The sequence below is a fragment of the Sparus aurata genome, chromosome 4, assembly GCF_900880675.1.
Source record: "Sparus aurata chromosome 4, fSpaAur1.1, whole genome shotgun sequence".
NCBI lineage: Eukaryota > Metazoa > Chordata > Actinopteri > Spariformes > Sparidae > Sparus > Sparus aurata.
In genome coordinates this window covers 39868704-39877618 of record NC_044190.1, presented here as the reverse complement: position 1 = coordinate 39877618, position 8915 = coordinate 39868704, and positions in this window count along the sequence as shown.

The following is an 8915-nucleotide window of genomic DNA, read 5'->3' as shown; positions in this document are numbered from 1 at the left end:
AGGATTTATATTCTCTAATAATCTGAGAGAACATGAACAGATCTGAGCTGCTGCTGTTGTAAAGTTCTGGACCGGACTTCTTAATGATCTCATGTTTGATTCATGTTTTTACGGTAGTTTGTTGGATCAGCGTTCATCCGTCTGGTTGTAGCAGTGAAGACTGTTTTAATTTCAATCTGACAGTCGGACTGAGCTGCAGGACGCCGGCCCGACCGGGGCGAGAGTTTTAGTGACGGTGACGGATCTGAGGCGACGCTTCAGAACACTTCTGGAGCTTCACAGCGAAAACAGCGACGCAGGATTCAGCTAAACAAACTAACAGAGCTGGAGACTGATTTAAAAACGGAGAAACAACCAAAGTACTCCACGTCTGTGGATGCTCTGAGATCCCAAACTGATCTGAAATGAGAGGAGCGGCTGTTCCTGTCCGGTGTTAGACATCAGTGTTTACATTGGTTCCCTATAAACCTCGTCAGCTGGGAAACTGAAGGCTGACTGTCGATCACCTTTTGACCTGTGCTGTTGTTGTTGCTGTTGTTTGTGACACTGAGGAAACAGAAATGACTCGGTCGTCGTCACATCAGCAGCACTGACAACATCACCATGAGGTTGAACATGTCTGCAGTCTAGTGCCACTTTAAGTTGCGTCGGTACGTTTGTAACTGAACAAACTGATTTTTAATCCAAACCAACATGTTTTTCTCAAACTAACCAAACTGCAAACGTGGCCAAACATCGCTGGTACGCTGCAAAGGTCAATGTTGTTTTGGGAATCTCTAGCAATCAACTTATTACGTGTCAGCTCATATAACGCACGGCAGCGAGACAAAACAATATAAAAGATATAAGACGGAGACTGAATGGGGTACAAATGTCCTTCAGAGGTTTACTCTCTGTTTTTATACTCTGAGGAAACAACATGTGGACTGTCGACGCCTCAATGTAATAAATAATAACCAGCAGCAGTAGACCAGCTAACTCACAGTCATGATGTCCTGTAAATCCTCCTCCTGACAGGCGGAGCTGGAGCCACATTAGAGACACTTCAGACTAAACTTAGCGGGCAGTTTCTTCTATTTCTGTCCCGCCCTGAGCGAGAGGTATCTGTAACACCCTGATACACAGCCGTCTGGGTGATAACGTTTCCCAAAAGCAGCCGGTCAAATATTCAAACACAGCCACGAAAATAGACGTCAGTGTCCCGAAACACAAAGATGCTCGTGCGTCACGTGAACAGCCTCTCTGGAGCCGCTGAGGAACTCTCACAAAAACTCACAGCTTCTTATCAGCCGCTGTCATTTAATTATAAAACACCCACTATTTGATTAACGCTTGTTTTTTCCTCGATAATGAGAAAATTGAGCAGTTTGAATAAGCGATGACCGAACAGCAGACATCGTTAATCTCCGTCCAGTTACGCTGCTGCTCCAGAGGCGAGCAGCTGCAGCAGGAACATACGTGTGCATGTGTTTCTTCTTTCTCCTCTCCACTCACATTATATCACTCACAGTAAGTAAATGTATGAAACACCTGCTGGGACACAGAAGGAGCAGAGTGGTGTTTATTAACGCTCTGCTCTCTCCGGCTCCCTGAGCAGCAATGAGGTGTTTGTGATTTCACGGTGGGGGTCAAGAGAGGGTCAGCGGATGATTCAACTCTCTGACGTTTGTCATCATCGTCAGCGAGGGAGGAAGAGGAGGGAGGGAGGAAGAGGAGGGAGGGAGGGCCGGAGCCGATCCGAGCCTCCGCTGCCGAGGCCCGGTCTGAAAAAGCCCGGAGCAGCCTTCTCATTTAGGCAGACTTTGAAGGGGAGACTGCTTGGAAACGGCTCCAGCTTTGATGCAAAGCTCTGTGGATTTGTGTCAAATTGGACCTCGGTGATGCGACTCCTCGCAGGCGTCCGTCTTAGGGAAGGAGAGCTCACACACACACACACACACACACACACACACACACACACTCTCTCCAGGCTGGATGCTTTATCTTATCCGATGCTCTAATGAGTGAATGTGGTTCATCCTCGTCTGCAGCGCCGTTTAGTCTGGACGGGCCTCTGAGGAGAGGAGCCGGAGCCGGGCCGACGCTCAGGGAGGAGATATAAAAGCAGAGCTCGCTGAGGTCGTATGGCACTTTAACTGAGGCACGCACACACACACACACACACACACACACGGTTGTAGCATTATGATGGCATGTCCTATTAGCTCAGCTGTGGGGGAAGTGTCTCTCTCTCTCTAAAGGGCCTCGGCTCCCAGAGGAGAGAAAAAATGCTTCACTCGTTCACAACAGAGGAGAGAGGGAGCGAGGGAGCGAGGGAGCGAGGGAGAGAGGGAGCGAGGGAGCGAGGGAGAGAGGGAGCGAGGGGGGATGTGTTGGTCACAGAGAGGAAATGGTATGAAATTGAAGCAGCCCTCATTGAGACATCAGGAGGAAGAGGAAGCGTGAAGCAGCTCGCTGAGAGCAACATGACAGAAGAACATGACTCTCTGTTGATGTGATTCAATTCAAAACAAAAACATGTCACCGAAGCATCAGTAATAATTAGGGCCGGGACTTTAACGCGTTAATTACGATTAATTAATTACACAAAAATTAACGCGTTAAAAAAATTAACGCATTTTAATCGCACTTATTTTTGCACCGCGGAACGTTTCTCACTGGAACAGTTTCAGGGGTACCGATTATACTGGAGCACCAACTAACGTTCATGACTTCAGACAACAACAATGAATGAAGAAGCAGATGAGACTGCTTTGGTCGGCCCCGTGGATGGAAATTTTGTTTTCAAAAGCGGAGGGATGGCAGCGTAGATAAGAGCATGCTATTGCTGCACTTTATGGCAAAAATTGCACTGGTCAGGGCGTTTAGCTCAGTGGGTAGAGCGCGCGTCCCATGTGCCGAGGCTCTGCAGCGGACACAGGTTCGACTCCTGGCCTGGGTCCGTTTGCTTCGTGTCACTCTCTCTCTCTGTCTCCCTGTTTCCTGTCATATCTTCAGCTGTTCTGTCAATAAAGGTCAAAAAAAATATTAAAAAATTGCACTGGTCTGTTGGTCTTGAAAAAACAAAAACAATGTTTTGTTGCTTAAGCTTCTGTATTCAGTCATTATTCAATGGTATACTAAAATCCATGTGAAAAAAATTGCTTCTCATTGTTCTCAGGTCAAATATTTATATGCGATTAAAATGCAATTAATTTCGATTAATTAATTACAAAGCCTCTGATTAATTCGATAAATTTTTTTAATCGAGTCCCGGCCCTAGTAATAATATTATTATTATTTGCAGAGTATTTTTATTGCCCCACTAAGGTAATGTGTTGCAGTAATCTATTACTTCCAGCAGTGGCTGAGTCAGGACGTGTTTGCAGTGATATTGTTGAGGTGGTTCAGGATCCAGTGATGTGCTGAAACTAAGTGTCCATGATGTATTTCTTTATTTGGAAGTTGAAATTAATCCGCTGTTGAAAATGTCCAAACTTCATTATGCTCATATGTTTCATGACAAAGGTTGTAGTTCTGCAGTTATTCTGGTGGAAGTAACACACAGTGGTGTCATCAGCAACACATCAGTCGACACAGACTGTAGTTCTGTAAGTTTAAGTACTGAAAGTAAAAGTGTGTAACTAGCGATATCGAACACGTCACATTTTAGAAGTAAGTTGCCTAAAGCTGGTTTCCACACAGCGTGTTGTTGCACCGTCAGGCGCTGGAGACAGAACCGGCCCGTCCACTCGGCCTCCTGCTGCAGCCGGTCGAGGCAGCCGCCCAACAACCAGCGTGAATATGAGTCCTAATAAACTGATGATGTCTGTTTATGACATGAGGACATTTTATTCATGGAGTAGAACAAACAAACAATTTGTCTCCACTCGTTAACTATCATACATGTTCTTCTGAAATAAGGTCCAGTGAGGGAAACCAGAACCGACTTCACGTCTCTGCACGCGTCCTGAGTTTTATTCAGACTGAAGGACGCGTGCAGCCAGACGAGCGAGGAGGAGGACAAACAGACCGGAGGAGGAACTGCTGATAATGCTTTTGATTCTGATGATCAGAACTTAAAGCTCATTTCTGTGTTTGATTTAGAAAATGTACATAATGTAAAGGTACAGATCAAACAGCAACAACAGGTCTGAGGATAAAACATTAAGATAGAAATGAAACGTTCAGGATTGAAGCTCTGATATGATCACAAACAGATGAAAACACATCCGGCTTTATTACGAGCAGCTCGATGTTCCTCTGTGAGTTCACGAGGAGTCTGAACGAGCTCTGCTGTCGAATGGAGAAAGAATTATTGGGGGAATAAAATCCAAACTGTCTTCACATCATGAGGAGCCGTTTTCTGACCTTGACTGTGGTCAGGAGGTCAGAACGAGTCCTCCACATCCCGACACAACCCTGTAATTTAATCAGTCTGTGTGAGACAGTGGAGGAATGACAGACAGTGGGATTTGGTGGAGGGATGGAGAGATGAAGGGCTCTTCGTTCATCCAATTTCCTCGCCCCCCCTGCTTTATACGCCTTCTCACTTATTACTGCACCCATCGAGAGCGTTATATAAACACATCAGCCAGCCCGTCCAAGGAGACGGCGGTGATACGGAGCGGTGAGTCACTCCGGCGGAGGCATCTATCATTCAGAGTGCGATCTGACATCAGCTGTCAGACGAGCCGGAGGAACCTTGACTTGTGCGTGACTCTGCAGGAAGTAATCCTGATAACATTTAGCAACCGTTCAGACATTGTAGGAAATATGCCATCATACTTCCAGTCAGATGAGGAGAGAGACGTCAGTTTCATCCTGAACATGAAGACGTTTCGGTTGGCAGCGGGAGGAAACTGCCTCCTTAAATCTGTCAGAGTGAAAACAGGTTGTAAAAAACGAGGATTATTCCTGTTATGTTAATATCAGCGTGAACATGTGACGACACTCTTCAGAAACACCTCCTCCGTCTGCCTGATCTCCAGTTACCGAGACATTTTCTGACCTTCTGGCCTTTTTATGTTTCTCATCTTTTCTGGTTCTGGTCCGGACCGACTAGACGCTGTTTATCCTGTATGCACCGGCTTGGCAGTGACTCGGGAGGTGAAGAGAGGTCAACAGAAAAACAGTGGAGGAAACGTTTGAAGTGGATTCAAAAGAGCGTCTCTGTTCGTGTCTCCTCGTGATATTTCTGCCAATAAAAAATTGGTAAAACTTCTTAAATGTCATCATGTTTGTTTCTGCTCTTTTCTCGGGGAAGCTGCTCTCCAGAAGAGAAAAAGGCTTTTTGTGCATCATGTTCTGAAGTGTTGGTGTCTGCAAGAGTCAGAGAAAAGTACGGCGGTTACTGTGTGTCAAAATTAACGAAAAAAACAATTTTCTGACTGAGAAAATTCATGTGAATTTTCCCTCAAGTCAGACAAAATGTTGGTGCTCGAGGTAAAACGCTGGAACGCGGTGGAGGAAAGCAAACATTTAGTTGATGGTAAGAAAGTTTTAATCATAGTCGTTGTCTCGTTTCTTTTGCTCTTCCGGATGAATCCACTTTCCACTGACTCCATTTTGAGTCTCTTCTTTCTTTTCTCAGAACCAGGAGGAGTTCTGGGTTCTGCCCGCGGTCGAACAATTTCTGTAGAAAACTTTTAGTGTCATGAACACAGTGTGCAGTCAGTGGAGCTGGACTGAAGGGAAAAAGAAATGTGAGAACTTTCTGATGTGATAACGGATATTTGATCTGCATCAGAACAGCAGGGCGACACTCCAGCAGGTTCTGATCCAGCAGAGTCCTCTCCGGATCAGAAACAGGGTCTCCCCTCTCTGCCTCCGTCGCTGCATGAAGACACTGACAGCCTCTTTCATCAGCTGACATTAGATCCTGCTTATGATGAAAGGCCAAAACTAGCACTGGCTGCCTTCGCTGAAAATAGCACAGCTCCAATTAGCCCACTGAACCCCCCCGCTGCAGAACCACTCTGTCAGACAGAATGAGCTCTGATGCCAAGTTGGGACCGGGCCACGTCCTGCTAATGGGAAAGCACGTGTCCCAAAAAAATAAATGAAGACAAAAGGTCAGTTAACACTGAGTGGAGCAGAGCGGGGGAACGTGTGTGAGCTCCGGCTCTGCAGGTCCAAAACACTGGTACTGAATTCAATCTTAAATTCCAGTAAAACAGGAGAGGGAAGGTTTCCAGGAAGCTGCAGAGTCACCAGCAGAGAGTGCAGCACCTTAAATAAACCTGTGTGCAGATGATGTTACACTTGATTTCTCTGTCTGCTGTGTTTTGGTCCGAGAATAGTCCGATGGTCACGCTGCCGAGACGCCAGGCAGAGACGTCACCTCCAGCTACAGCTGAGCAGATCCTGCCCGTCGGTAGTTTGGACTTTGTGTGACAGGCTGAGCATCACACATGTAACCCACCGCAGCTGACAGCCAAAGGTGGTGCGGCCCAGATCTGGTCCACATCAGACCCGTTCATAAGGCCGGACCGCCCAGGTGCCATCGCTCCACTTGGCCTGGATTAGGTCGTCTGGTAAAGATGTATTTAACTAGATCTCTTTGAAAGTGACAGAGATAAGTTGGGTCGACCCAGAAGTGACGTCGTCTGTAGAAACTGGAGGAAACACACAGAAACACGACTGCTGCATCTGTTCTGCTAGCTTACAGCTAACATCTGTGCAGCTGGTACATTAGAAACACTGTTAGCACAATGAGGAAATGTAGGAGAGATGTTAAAAAGAACAAAATCAACCAGATTAACTGTTTACAAGTCCGGAATAAAACTGAATATGGGTAAAAAAAAAAAAAAAAATGATGTGTGTTTATCGGATTTCTCACAATCTCATAACGGCTTTTATCTGATTAAGCACATCGCATTAAAATCATTAATATGATAATTATCAGTTCATTATCGTGTCTAATTCCTGGATATCAGTTTAAGCAGCGGTTGCTATGGAACTGTGCCAGTAGAGGTCGCTATAGCAACAGGATGTTAAAACTGAAACTGGATCGTATTTCATCATCAACAATGTTCCCGACGCCGTGAAGCTGCTGAGTTTAGGAAAACTGTCAGTGGTTTTATGTTCAGAGACAAAACGAGGTGTTGAGTGAACGTCTGTCGTCAGGAAGTGTAGGAACAAGAAGAGTACAACTGTCGTCACACGTCTGATATTAAAGCCACAGTTAGAATCGTATTTTTCCCGCCGTGCACTTTATCACGATCAGATTGTTCTCATCCGAGAAAAGACTCGTCTCTCTTCTGAAGGCCGTTTAGAGATGAGATGAAAATAGAGCTCGTTCTGAGCCGGTCTGAGCGGGTCAGCGCTGAAATAACACCCTCTCATCACACAGCACATCTCCTCACGCTACGGCTCAGTCCAGTTCACCGCCAGTCATCGCAGGCGCTAAATACCAAAAGACTGCACGCAGGGATAAAGATAGAAAAAAAAGGAAAAGTCCAAACAGAGAGGGAGCGTTTCAGTCTGCTGCAGCGCCGGCCGCTCGCTCATTATCAGCTCGTGTGTGTCAGAGAGGAATCAGGATGTGCTTCACTTCCTCATGATGAAACAATTAATAGATACAGTTTACATGAGGTTTCCTGCATCATGGCTGAAGGTAAATATCACGTCACCTTCTACAACATATGATTTGTCTTTCTGTCTGTGGGACATTCTGATGTCAGCCAACAAATTCAACACACAGGTGACACTTCACAGGAAATACACAAAATGAAACCTAATAGATGTGAGACATCATGCTGCTGATAACGAGCGTGCAGACAAGATAATTGAAGCTGAAAAAAAAAAACGTTTTTCTCTGGAACAATCGAAAACATGAGCTGTGTTTTAAAAAGGAGAAAGAAAAGAAAAGAAAAGCTGATGTAGAGAGAAACCCCGCGGCAGCAGCAGCAGCACAGAGACCATCACTGTCATTCTGAGACGTCTGAGCTCAAAAACAAAAACGTCCTTCAGAGCAGAGAACGAGAGGCGTCTCACATTACTGACAGGACTCTGGATCTGTCAAAGATGTTGCAAAACTTTATTCTGAAGCTGTTTGTCATCCTGCAATTGTCTGCCGGCCGGCTCGGTGTGTTAAAGGAAAGTAATCAGCAACTGAAGGACAAAACTGATACGAGACAACGAGCAGGAAAATACGGTTCTGAACTTCAGCTCATCAGCTTCTCAATCTGTCAGCAGAGACGAGCAAACGATGCGATTGTTCATTCGGACGGACGACGTGCTTCGACCTTTGGTGTGAACGACGTCCAGGGAACTTTATGTTACAGAAATCAGGTGGTGACAGTGTTTATGGTCAACGAGGGCTCAAGTTGTGATTTGAGGGCAACATTTAATTGAACCGTGACGTTTGTTCAGGTTGGATTTTCTATTTCGCTCTCGTCACAACGCTGTGTTTACACTCTGGTTAGGAAACATCATGACTTGACTTGACTGAACCTTTTGGTCGGTATAATCACAGATGGAGATGCTCCGGCTTCCTGTGAAAAACAGCTGGTTTTGGTCGCTACAAAAAACATACAAGACATTACAGAAGCTGTCGGTTACCAGCAAGATGTTAACTATTCATGTGGACTGTTGAAGATGTTTGCTATCAACAAGATCGCACGCAGCCGGTAAACAAGACGGATAAAGAAGAAGAAGAAGAAGAAGAAGTCAGCTTAAGAGCGTCGAGAACAGAACTGTATAAAGAGTCGTGAACCAGGTGAGAGGACGAGCAACTCACTCACATGAACAAAAGGAATACCGACACAAACACAAAAGGGAGATGAGTTTTTAAAGCTATGAACTAATAAGAATGAATTGATTATGACGTTCACACCGATAATAAAAGTTATAATAACGTTCCTGGAGATTTTCCCCGGCTCTGGTTTGCTGAGGACTCTGCTCAGGTCTGAGTCGGGTCTCGGCTCCTGGCT